The sequence below is a fragment of the Notothenia rossii genome (assembly GCF_949606895.1).
Source record: "Notothenia rossii genome assembly, chromosome: 11".
NCBI classification, from domain to species: domain Eukaryota; kingdom Metazoa; phylum Chordata; class Actinopteri; order Perciformes; family Nototheniidae; genus Notothenia; species Notothenia rossii.
In genome coordinates this window covers 21,088,136-21,100,283 of record NC_136910.1, presented here as the reverse complement: position 1 = coordinate 21,100,283, position 12,148 = coordinate 21,088,136, and positions in this window count along the sequence as shown.

The following is a 12,148-nucleotide window of genomic DNA, read 5'->3' as shown; positions in this document are numbered from 1 at the left end:
TCACCTGTCTCAGCAAAGCCTCTGTTCACCGTCTGCAGCTGGTTCAAAACGCTGCCGCCCGCTTAATCACCAGGTCTAAAAAATCCTGCCATATCACCCCCATTATAGCCTCCCTGCACTGGCTACCAGTTCATTTCAGGATCCAGTACAAGATCCTGATTATCTCATACGAAGCTCTAAACGGCCAAGCCCCAGCCTACATCAGCGAGCTCATTCCACCACACCAAAACACTCGTTCGCTGAGGTCCTCTGACCAGGGGCTTCTGGCAGTGCCCAGGACCCGACTAAAGACCAGGGGGGACCGGGCGTTTGGGGCGGCCGCCCCTAGACTCTGGAACGCACTTACCCCGGTCCTGAGATCGGCTCCCTCCCTCAACCTGTTCAAGGGACACCTAAAGACGCACTTATTTAAGCAGGCGTTTGAGCAGTCTTAGGCCGTACATCACGTCACTGTCCTGTCACTGTCGATCACTGGTCCTCTTGCACTTGGTTTCATGTTTGTATATTGTTTTTAAGTTTTTATTCTATTTTCCTGTCATGTTATGCTTTGTTATTATTATGCCTTAGTGCCATATTGGCCTAATTGTTTTGACTGCTATATTTTGTACAGCACTCTGTGCATTCGTGCTGGGAGGGGTGCTTTAGAAATAAACTTTTACTTACTTACTTACTTACTTACTGACTGGCTGCTGGTTCCCTCGTATGCTGACTGGCTGCTGGTTCCCTCGTATGCTGACTGGCTGCTGGTTCCCTCGTATGCTGACTGGCTGCTGGTTCCCTCGTATGCTGACTGGCTGCTGGTTCCCTCGTATGCTGACTGGCTGCTGGCTGAGTGGGTGGTGTCCACCCTCCCTGTCTCTCCTCACTAGCCATGTCCTCTCTTTCTTCACCCTCACTTTCCTTTCTCTCAGTCTTCTCATCCCTTCTTCCCTCAATCTTTGAGACTAATGTAAGTAGAAGACATGGCACTGTAGATTTTCGAACATTTAAAATATACCACTTACAAATAAGAAATATGACTTTTGTTACTAAGAGTTCATACTTATTATACCTGTTTCACCTTTCACACTATAGCTGTGATCATGAGCTATGGGCTTTGTAGATACAGGTCCCGGGGTGAATCGTGGTGCAGGGGCCCTTCTCTTTTTGACCACAGGGCGATGCACGAAGATGGTGGGTATAGCCTCTGCTCTCAGCCTAGTCTTGCCCTTTTTTGTCTTGACAAACTGGTCTGCATCAAAATGTGCCTGCGGCTTGACTTGAGGTTACTTCACACACAGAACAACTCAGTTTTGTCTGCCCACATACATATTCCATAGTGGTTTAATACACAGTATTAGGAAACACTTTATACTTACTGGACATGTTATACTCATTACATACTGTATATAAAATATGACCAAGAATGTGAGTCAACTTTATAGAAATTCATATCACATCTGTTACTGATGCCATTTGTCATACTTTGTTAAACTCACAAATAATAAAGTTCCATAACTTCAGTTGGGAACAAAGACCACACCTTATCTCCCCAAGGCAATTTCCCATCCAATAGGTGTGCTATATTTAATCAATAGCTCACGACAGGCCGTGGTATATGCTCATTATATCACAGCTAAGGGGCAAAAAAAAAAAACGGTAAAACGGTTACCAAGTGTGGCAATATGAAAGAAAAATACACACTCTAATTTAAATAGTTTTTATTAGTAAATAATGATGTTCAAAATAAAATAGTCCCTCCATTGCCTTCTGCACAAAACATAGTGCAAGGTGGTTGCTATGCAACAACACTAACAGCAAGCGAACATATTAGACAGAGAGCGTTGATCCATTATTTGGCTGTTTATTTACATTAATGTGTATGTTGCTGTTTATTGTGCATCCACTGAAAAACTGTCCAGCATCAGTAGCATGGCTTACGTCAGGCCTATTCAACTGGCGGCCCGCGGGCCAGATGCGGCCCAGAACCAACTCCCGAGTGGCCCAGCCTCCCGTAGCCAAATTCCTACACTAGTACAGACCATGAACGCAACACTCCGCGTTGCATAGAAACCACCAAACCACAACGCAGCACGTTTTTTGAAAGTGCATCTAGTGGTGCTAGTAACGGTGGTCCTATGATAGCAACTCTAAAACATGTCTCTCTCAACTCTGAAGCGTAAACAGAGACAAAACGGTCATTGATCTTGTGGAGCAGACCCAAGTCAAGCTGGACCTTTTCGCGACCGACTTGAGCACGGGTCGGATGCTGCATTTTCCGACGCTCCCCAAACACATCACATCTCCGGAACAAATCACGGATGTGATGACAGATTTCATTGCGAGGTTGAAAGAGAACTTTGCCAGTCGATTGGATGGACTTGCTCTGCCCACAGACGTGATGATGGGCTTTGCCAGAGACCCCTTCACTGAGCAAAGGAAGTGGTCCCCTGCATCGACAAGGGGAAATATACACTGGAACTTATTGACATGCAGCGCACTAACGGGCCAGCGAAGTTTTGGAGTGACGTCAAAAAACAGCAGTTCCCTAACGTTCTGAAAGTAGCGAACTGTGTGCTCAGTATGTTTGGATCAACATACACATGTGAATCAAGCTTTTCACACATGAACTGAAGTATTATTTGAATTATTTGAAGTATTAAAGTAACGTGTTATGGCAGGAAAGTTCAATCTGGTATATTCATTTTAATGTCACCTTATATATTCGTGGGTGTTAAATTTGAAAGTACATTTTTACTGTTTAAATAATAGAGAGGCTTTTCATATATTCCTGAAACAATGTCCCACTACTTAGTAATAATAAATTAAAGTAATAGTCTTTTCTTCCACTTTTCATGTGTAGTCAAAAGGGTGGTTTTATTACCTTTGACATGTGCTTTGCAGTTCCCAGCAAGGAAGGGGCCCTGAGTCTCTAGCTTCCTCTGCTAATTGCTAAAACCCGTATTGATTAGCCCAAAGGGAGATTTGCCTCAGATACAAGACAGTTGAAGCCTTGTAGAATTAATGATTTATCTCCTACAGATCCCAAAAGAGGCCTTGAGACTTGGGTCACCCAGCAGTAAATGAGATAAAGGTCCTTTTGAGCTTATCAATAAAATGTATTCATTCCTAGTAAGCTGACTTTGGGGTGAAGGGAAGTTCAGGGAAGCCATTAAGCGATAAGAACAATTAACTTCTGTTAAAGATACATGATACGATGTTTGTGTGTGTTGAAGATGTTTAGGGGGAATGAGTATGTGTCCTGTCAAAGAGTCCTCTGTCATGACTCCAAATCATTGATTGGGGGATCTGCCTAAGGGCAGAGGGACAGAAACACACACACACACGCGCGCGCACAGAAGCAACATGGAATCAACAAACTGACTTACTACCTGGGATCCCGCCCAGAAGGGAAACCGACCAATGGAACACTGCCAACTCACTGTCTAGCTCGCTCAGAAGTGAACTCTGTGTATAAATGTTGTGATCATTTTGAAGATCGGCGCTCTTGTTTTTGACTTGCCGTTCCTGAGACGCGTCTCACACGGGGGTAGAACCTGATCCCGGACTACTCTGCAGAGTGCTTAGTGATTCGGTGATGTATTTGTATGTTTGCACCATTAAAGCAGATTATTGTTTAACCCTTATCCTGGTTGCTTTGAATTTTTCCTTCTTTTGAGAACCCGCTCATATAGGAACGGCACGGAGCAGAGATTCTGCCCCAACAAATGGTGTCCCCGACGTGATGACGTCATGACGTGGTGACGTCATGAGTAGGGTTTTCGAGAGGAAAATCAGCAGCCAGCGGACGAATGGTCCGGAGAAGAGGCCTAGAATAATCTCTGACACCTAAAACGAGGATCCTACAATTGAAAGGTGAGCAGACGAGCCTGTTTCTATCGAAGGTCTGTAATTGGCTAAACTACATTTTAGAGTTGTCAGAGACATATTCCATGTGTCATAGTTGTTGCGGTGGAATATACAAATACATATTTTAGATAGGTAGGAAAGTTTTATAAAATAAAAGTGAATCAACGAGGTATGTAAGACGAAGGTGAAAGGCCCCGTACTTTTTTCCGAAAGGAGAGAGCTGAAGACTCGTTGGGGGATGTTCAGTGCACGTTTTCAGACGGCATCCAGGAACAAATCTGAATAATAATTCTTAGGTTCATAGAAATCGAATTTGAGTTATAAGTAAATCCAAAGGAGAGTAACGCAACCCTCAAAAACCAATTTTGAAGTGATCGGACCTCATTAATACTTTGTTCTGTGGGGTTGAATCTATAAAGCCAAACGTCACGATAAAGAGTTCTGTAAACCTGGGTTACGACTCCATGTCAGCGTCACATCGTTGAAAGACGGTGTTGAAGCGCGCTGAGAGGCTCGCTAAACTTGTTGGAATAAACATCGGACAATAAAAGCTGAATAGACTGTACGGGGTATTTTTTCTGTGAATATTTACTGGTAACAAAGACAGTAAGTCAGATGAATAGATACAAAGTCTGTGAATATTTACTGGTAACAAAGACAGTAAGTCAGATCAATAGATACGAAGTCTGTGAATATTTACTGGTAACAAAGACAGTAAGTCAGATGAATAGATACGAAGTCATAATGAAGGGAGAATTTGAACGAGAGGAGCGTGAGTTAAGAGCTTACGAGAACAGTGGGTTCAAGCAGAAAAATTGAATAAAAGGATAACAGAAGTGTTAATTGTTGAAAGAAGCCCCCTTCTCCTAAAAAGGCTGAGAGCTGCAGCGGGGGAGAGAGGTGGGTGTCAGTATTTGTCTGTGAGACTTCCCCCCCCCCTTTTTCCTCTCGAGAGCAGCAGCAGCAGCCCAGAGTGTGTCTGCTTGCTTTTTTCTCTAATGCCTGAAGTTGGAAGGAAATACATTGAAAATTAACAGATCAATGAGTGATTTGAAGTGGTAGATATATTGAAATAAATAAGAAACAATGATTTGCTGCTAGTTAAATATAGTCTTTGTGAACTGATTGATACCGTTGCATTGCGTTGTGAATTTTATGGTATTTGTCATTAACTAAGGATTGTACTTAATTATACTTCAAGGAAAAATTATATTACATACAGTAACCTTAGGGGAAAGTAAAAAGAGATTTACTGAGTATATGAAGTACATTAAGGGTAAGGTTTTATTCAAATTAAATACAATAGGTGGATTTTTCCACCTAGAATACGACATGGAAAGAGGAACATTTGTTAGACATGAAATAACGAACTCACTGGAGGAAATATATATTGTAAGGTTATTTAGGAGTTGTTATCATATACAGTTACTCTCAGTTGATGGTTGTTTAAAGTAGATAGGAAACTGAAAACGTAAACGATTCACCACAATGGTGTTTTTAAGTTTATGATGAAGGAGTAGAAAGTAAAAAGAAGGTTTTTGTAAATTTGTCAGAGGGAATCTGTTAATGTTTGAGCATGACAGAGGTGCTGCACGAGGTTTTGCTCCAGCCATCTCACACAGTTTCACAAAGGGGTGATTTGTGAGAGGGTGGAGCGGAGGCAGCTGCAGGGTGCAGTGAGACAGAAAGACAGGAGAAATGAGACGGTTTGAAAGAGTAGAGAGAGTACAGGTTATATAGAGTTACTACTATTCTGGAAAATGTCATATTGTTTTATGAGTAACATAAGATACGAATATATTTACTAGATATGACAACAACAGGCTTATCTAGGTTAACAGAAAATTGCTATTAACCAGTTTCAGCTGCAACTATCCTGTCTTTGTTCTAAAGAGAACATACGTTGCATTTATAATTAATATTAAGAAAGTTCACAATTGATACCATTAAAGACCGTTTGGGATTAATAGGACGAGTTTGTCATAAAAATTTGTGCTTAGATGAAATAAAAGTGTTGAGATGTTCTCAAAGGAGGAGTTTTCACAATGCTTTTTAGTTTTTATTGAAACAATTAAGTAATAAGGACAGAAAATGTTTCCGTGATGATTTATTTAGGTTTCAGCTTTAGTAATAATGAAGATTACATTTTGTAATAATTCCTTTAAGTGTTCCAAAAATATATTCATTAACTGTAGTCAGATTACTTGTTTTAAATATATAGCGCTGAATACAGTTAGTTTTGTATTCTGTTACAAATCTAACCATGCTTGTAACACACAACTTAGATAAACAATTTGAAAAAGAATAGAATAAGCAAGTAGATAAAAGATGAATCTATAGTGGTTAAGAAAGGTGTCTTTGTTTTGCCTATTAACTTAGAACTGAAGTAATGAAGAATAGGAAGACTGTTACCATTAATGGGTTTAACATTCACATGTTTCAGCATTCCTGAACCATATAGACACTCAGCTGTTTTGTTTTGTCACCCGCTGGGGGAGAGATTTACATTGAGTTTCTCTCTAGTAGCTGATTTGCTATGATTACAGCAGCATTGGATAGTTGTGCGCCACCTTTGGGTTGTACTCTGAATCAGTGTGTTGGTGAAAAGTTGCTCATTACAGAAACAGAAGGACTGTGCAAAGAACGCATCTCTGAGGAGGTATTGACAGTTTGCCTGTGCCCCGTTGTCAAGGCAACAGTGGTGTGAAGAGGTACTGCAGTTTTTGGGGATTTCTGCTGTACAGAGGACAACGTGTGTCTGCTGATTGTATCACATTGATCCAGAGGTCCCTTCCCCCTCAGGACATCCCAATGCCAGAGAGAGTTTCCTTGGAGCCCACTGACCAGGGCCGGTTCTAGCTTTTTGGGGGCCCTGCCACTGACTACAGCTGAAGAGGACAATGAATCATTGACTGTTCTCAATATGACAAGATCAAGAGACAGGCTGGTCTCAGTCTGTTCAGACTCTGAAGAAATCATGCAATGATTTTACAGCATAACTGTGCAAGAGTTTACCAGAAGGTGGTGTAGAACGATATGCTTAAGCGTTTAGGAAAGGAGGCTGATTGTTTAATGATGGTCTGGAATACTGAAAAGATTAAAGTTTAATATCCTTGTTTGGCAAACAAGACATCTGATTATTATGTCACACATGATAGATCTTGACATAGAACCTAGCTATGGGTAAACGTGTGGACGTTATACCATTATTATCATGAACTAAAAATAAATACGGAAATAGTATCTGGTTAAAGATGAATGGATTTCATATCCTAGAGAGGATTAGTTATATTGTGAATACTTCACAAGGTATTTACTAATGTATTTTGAAGAACACATAACAAGAACACAAGTCCAGTTTTGTTTTGTTTCTAGATTAAATTGTCCATTAAAAAACTATTCAGTTTAGGTCTAGCTTTAGACTTTAATAGTAAAAGAGTATTTAGGCTTATTTTTGTATATCTGACATTTTTTAAATATGTTGGCTATTCACTAGATAGAGAGATGGCATTACTCTCCATTTGTTAAGAACATTTCTGAATATTAACTATTTGTTTAATTTCTAATATTCCTATTTAAGAAGTAATTTTAGAGTAACAAGGCTGATGCTGAAATTGGAAAATATGTTAGTGGTTTGCCTGATGTAAAAAAAAAAGAAAAAAAAAAAGGTTTTGTTTGTTCAACCACCAGTTAAATCTGAAACAATAATAATGATTGATTTGGCCAAAGCTTAGTTTAACATCCTGATGTAACATTATGAGGTATGTTCACTTCTAAGGGTAAACGGATTTGATAAAATGGATTATTGTTATTATTATTGATTAATTTGGAAGATTAATTCAAAAGTCCGTTTTCTGCAGGTTCACTTAAGAATGCCTTGCATGAACATTTGTCAGGTATTGTGTTTCCTAGGGGCGGTATATTAATAAAGTGTATTGATAATTTGTTTGTTAAACATCTAAAGAAAATGGTGCTGCGAACACGAGAAAAACTTTGTTGCATTGGTTGACATCAACACAATGATGTCACTAGTACAACTCCAGCTAGTAGAATATTAAAGTCTCTGCAGAGCACGACACATGGCCAAAAAGACTGAGACCAAATGACCTTTGACCCTGACTGACAGTGTGACTTGAGAAAAGCACTATCAATGACTGACTCTGGGGCTGACCAAACTTGACCCTGACTGACAGTGTGAATGTATGTCGGCATGTGATCAGTGTAACTGCATGATTCTAAAACAATAACTAACCAAGCATGTTTTTAGACTAACACATTATTCTGGAGCTCCAAGGGAAACGAGAGGTTTCCTAAAAAATGTTGACATGTTTCTAATATTGATTGAGTTATAACAGGTAACAAAGATGCAGAATCAGTGGCCAAGGGACTACTGAGAGAGGTAATTCCAGAATGAGAATACCAGAGAAGGTGAACTGTGATAATGAAAACAATTTTGTAATATTTCAACAGGTATTAAAGTAACAGGTTTGAAATGTAGAAAGAACATATTACAGCTAAGTTAAAACATAGTAATGTAATGAGATAGAATTTAATTTAGACAACATCTTGTAACTAGCCTGGTAAAGAAGTAAAAGCCATAGACTTTTTGGTTTAGATCATTATTGGGATGTACATTTAATTTAAATTCATAATAGAAAGACATTTGATGACAGTATGTTGGATTTCTGTATTCATTTTTTCAGCTTGATAATATCTAAGCAGTGACAGGTAGAAGCAGTATCACCAGGAAATTATTCACTTTGTCAGTATCATGATTTTAGTTGTTTTTAATCCATAACATTAGTGTGTTCCATTACCTGAGACATTAGCAGTTCATATTATATTTAGATTTTAAATAGGATCTCAAGGATTTCATTTAAAAATAACACAGATGCTTGTCAGAAATTCAGAGCTATTGAGATATGTTATTTAGTTCACCTGAAGATGTTGGGGTTTATTTTGTTGACACAGGCCAAGTATTAGAATTCTGAAGCGGCCTACCAGTGGTGGGTCAAACACCTGAGGGCCCAGAAGCCCTGAGCGTAGACTGGAGGGGTGGGTATCAGATTTCTCCACACAGGTTGCTGACGCCAAAAGGGGGACCCGAGGAGCAGGAGGCCGACACAGCGGAGTTCGTCTGGCTGAAGGTCGTCATGCCTACGTTGCTCAACCCCAGGTTCTCCGGCCTCTACAGAGTTACCCAGAGGACATCTCATGCCGTCCGCCGAGGAGCAAAGGGGGACATCTGGTACTACTGGAGCCAGAGTGCGGCGAGGAAATCACCGGCTAGGACCATGGAGGACATCAGGATGGACCTGGCTATCGTCAACGAGGACATCCCTACAGCAGACGACTCGGAAGCTGTCATCATCGGACTGGAGGAGAAGGACCTCGCGGACATCCCTACATCAGACGACTCGGAAGCTGGCGTCAGCGGGCTGGGAGACTTCTCGAGGCAGCAGAGGAGTCTACTTCTCTCTGATCAGATTAATAAGTTCCACCTTTGAAGGAAAGGCCGCATCTCCCCCTCCCTATCAGCTGCCCTTGTTGGCCTTTTCCGCTGAGGTGGGGGGGGGCCCTGAGGATTCAACAACACGCAAGGATGCTGCTTTCTGGCACTCAGGTTCTCACTCTGATAGTTCCTTCACTGACATGAAAAGTTGTGTTCTGTTCCCAAAGGTTTAATGTAGGGGGACAGACACAGTAGCAAAGAATGACAGTAGTTGTGTTTCAAATGTCTTATGTGAGTTGGTCTCGTGGGGCGAGACCAAAAGGGGGAATTGAAGTATTATTTGAACTATTTGAAGTATTAAAGTAACGTGTTATGGCAGGAAAGTTCAATCTGGTATATTCATTTTAATGTCACCTTATATATTCGTGGGTGTTAAATTTGAAAGTACATTTTTACTGTTTAAATAATAGAGAGGCTTTTCATATATTCCTGAAACAATGTCCCACTACTTAGTAATAATAAATTAAAGCAATAGTCTTTTCTTCCACTTTTCATGTGTAGTCAAAAGGGTGGTTTTATGACCTTTGACATGTGCTTTGCAATTCCCAGCAAGGAAGGGGCCCTGAGTCTCTAGCTTCCTCTGCTAATTGCTAAACCTGTATTGATTAGCCCAAAGGGAGATTTGCCTCAGATACAAGACAGTTGAAGCCTTGTAGAATTAATGATTTATCTCCTACAGACCCCAAAAGAGGCCTTGAGACTTGGGTCACCCAGCAGTAAATGAGATAAAGGTCCTTTTGAGCTTATCAATAAAATGTATTCATTCCTAGTAAGCTGACTTTGGGGTGAAGGGAAGTTCAGGGAAGCCATTAAGCGATAAGAACAATTAACTTCTGTTAAAGATACATGATACGATGTTTGTGTGTGTTGAAGATGTTTAGGGGGAATGAGTATGTGTCCTGTCAAAGAGTCCTCTGTCATGAATCCAAATCATTGATTGGAGGATCTGCCTAAGGGCAGAGGGACAGAAACACACACGCGCGCACAGAAGCAACATGGAATCAACAAACTGACTTACTACCTGGGATCCCGCCCAGAAGGGAAACCGACCAATGGAACACTGCCAACTCACTGTCTAGCTCGCTCAGAAGTGAACTCTGTGTATAAATGTTGTGATCATTTTGAAGATCGGTGCTCTTGTTTTTGACTTGCCGTTCCTGAGACATGTCTCACACGGTGGTAGAACCTGATCCCGGACTACTCTGCAGAGTGCTTTGTGATTCGGTGATGTATTTGTATGTTTGCACCATTAAAGCAGATTATTGTTTAACCCTTATCCTGGTTGCTTTGAATTTTTCCTTCTTTTGAGAACCCGCTCATATAGGAACGGCACGGAGCAGAGATTCTGCCCCAACAGAACTCAATCAAAAGTAGCACTCGCTGCTCCCTGACTGACAGCACTCTTCACCAATGTCTTAGGATTGCATTGACATCCTATGAGCCAAAAATCACTGCTCTTGTTCAAAACAAAAAATGTCCCTTCTCCCATTGAGAAAGTCAGTGATGACAAATCACAAATGAGGTGATAGTAAGCACCTAGTTTACTATAGTAGACGTGTAGTATTCATTCATATAGTTACCCGTATCCCTTGTTATGGGTTTGTGCACTGAAGGGTTTGACAGTTCTTTCTTTATTCATTTAAATGCACTTTGTAATGTGTCTGGGTCAAATGTGACCAAAACGTATGATCTTTTTGTTATTACTTGAAAAGTGAAAAAAATATTGCTACAGCACTACCTCTTTGTGTTGCATTGGAGCTCTTTAGCTGTTTCTTTTGTATGTGAGGACATTTATTAAGACTGCTATTATTGTATTCAGTAAATGCACTTTGTGATGTGCCTGGTTCAAAAAACATAACCTGAATATTTGACTTCTAAAGCAAACAAATGTAATGCTACAACTGTGCACTTTTTTTCAGATTCTGTTAAATTAATGCTAATTTGTTGTGTTTTTATGCACTTTTTGACCTACCTTTGTTAGATGAACAATGAATAAAAATTGCATCTTTTTCATCGCAGCAATATGTGTTGGTTTAAAATGTGTCACCACCCGCTTTTTACAGGCCGCTGAATGTCTGGCCCAGCTGAATTTTGTAGTTATAAAATCTGGCCCAATTGAATGTGTAGTTGAATAACCCTGGCTTACGTGGTCACTTGTATAGGTTGAGGTTGTTGTTGCTTGGCGTGGCGAGAATATTGCTCCACTTTCTCCGGTCCCCGAGATTGGGCTTCCAGTAGCTCTGGAGAGAGCTTTCGCACCTGTGGCCACTAACGGTCATAATTTCTCTGCTTTGTTTCCAGACCCGCATCAGAAAGCTTTTGAATGGTGGTACTTTTCCAGTTGGAGCTCTGCATGTCGTAGTTTAGGTGCTTTTTTTCTGGAGATGGGCACTGCTCAATGCACTCCTCCATACTATAGTAAGACCCCCCCCGGAGGTCGAAGTTAATCTTAAATGTTTCCATTTTATGCTTTGTAAGTTTGTTTCGTAACGGAAGAAATTTTAATATATTTATAAAACTGACAAGTCAAATCAAGCAATCTGATTGGTCGATAGCGTTTTTGCGGACCTCTTTGATTACAGATTTGAAAACATCGTTGCTTGCTTTAAAAGTAGCACAATTCATTATGTCAAACCTTGGAAAGTATCTAGATATCCCTGCCCTAATGCCAAAGGAACTGCACACTGAATATGTTTTGGCGTTTGATGTCTATGTCTGGACCGCTGCGTCAAAAAGGAGGGCTTCTGCCCCATTACTTCTCCGCTGCTTTCTTGTTCCAGTATGTTT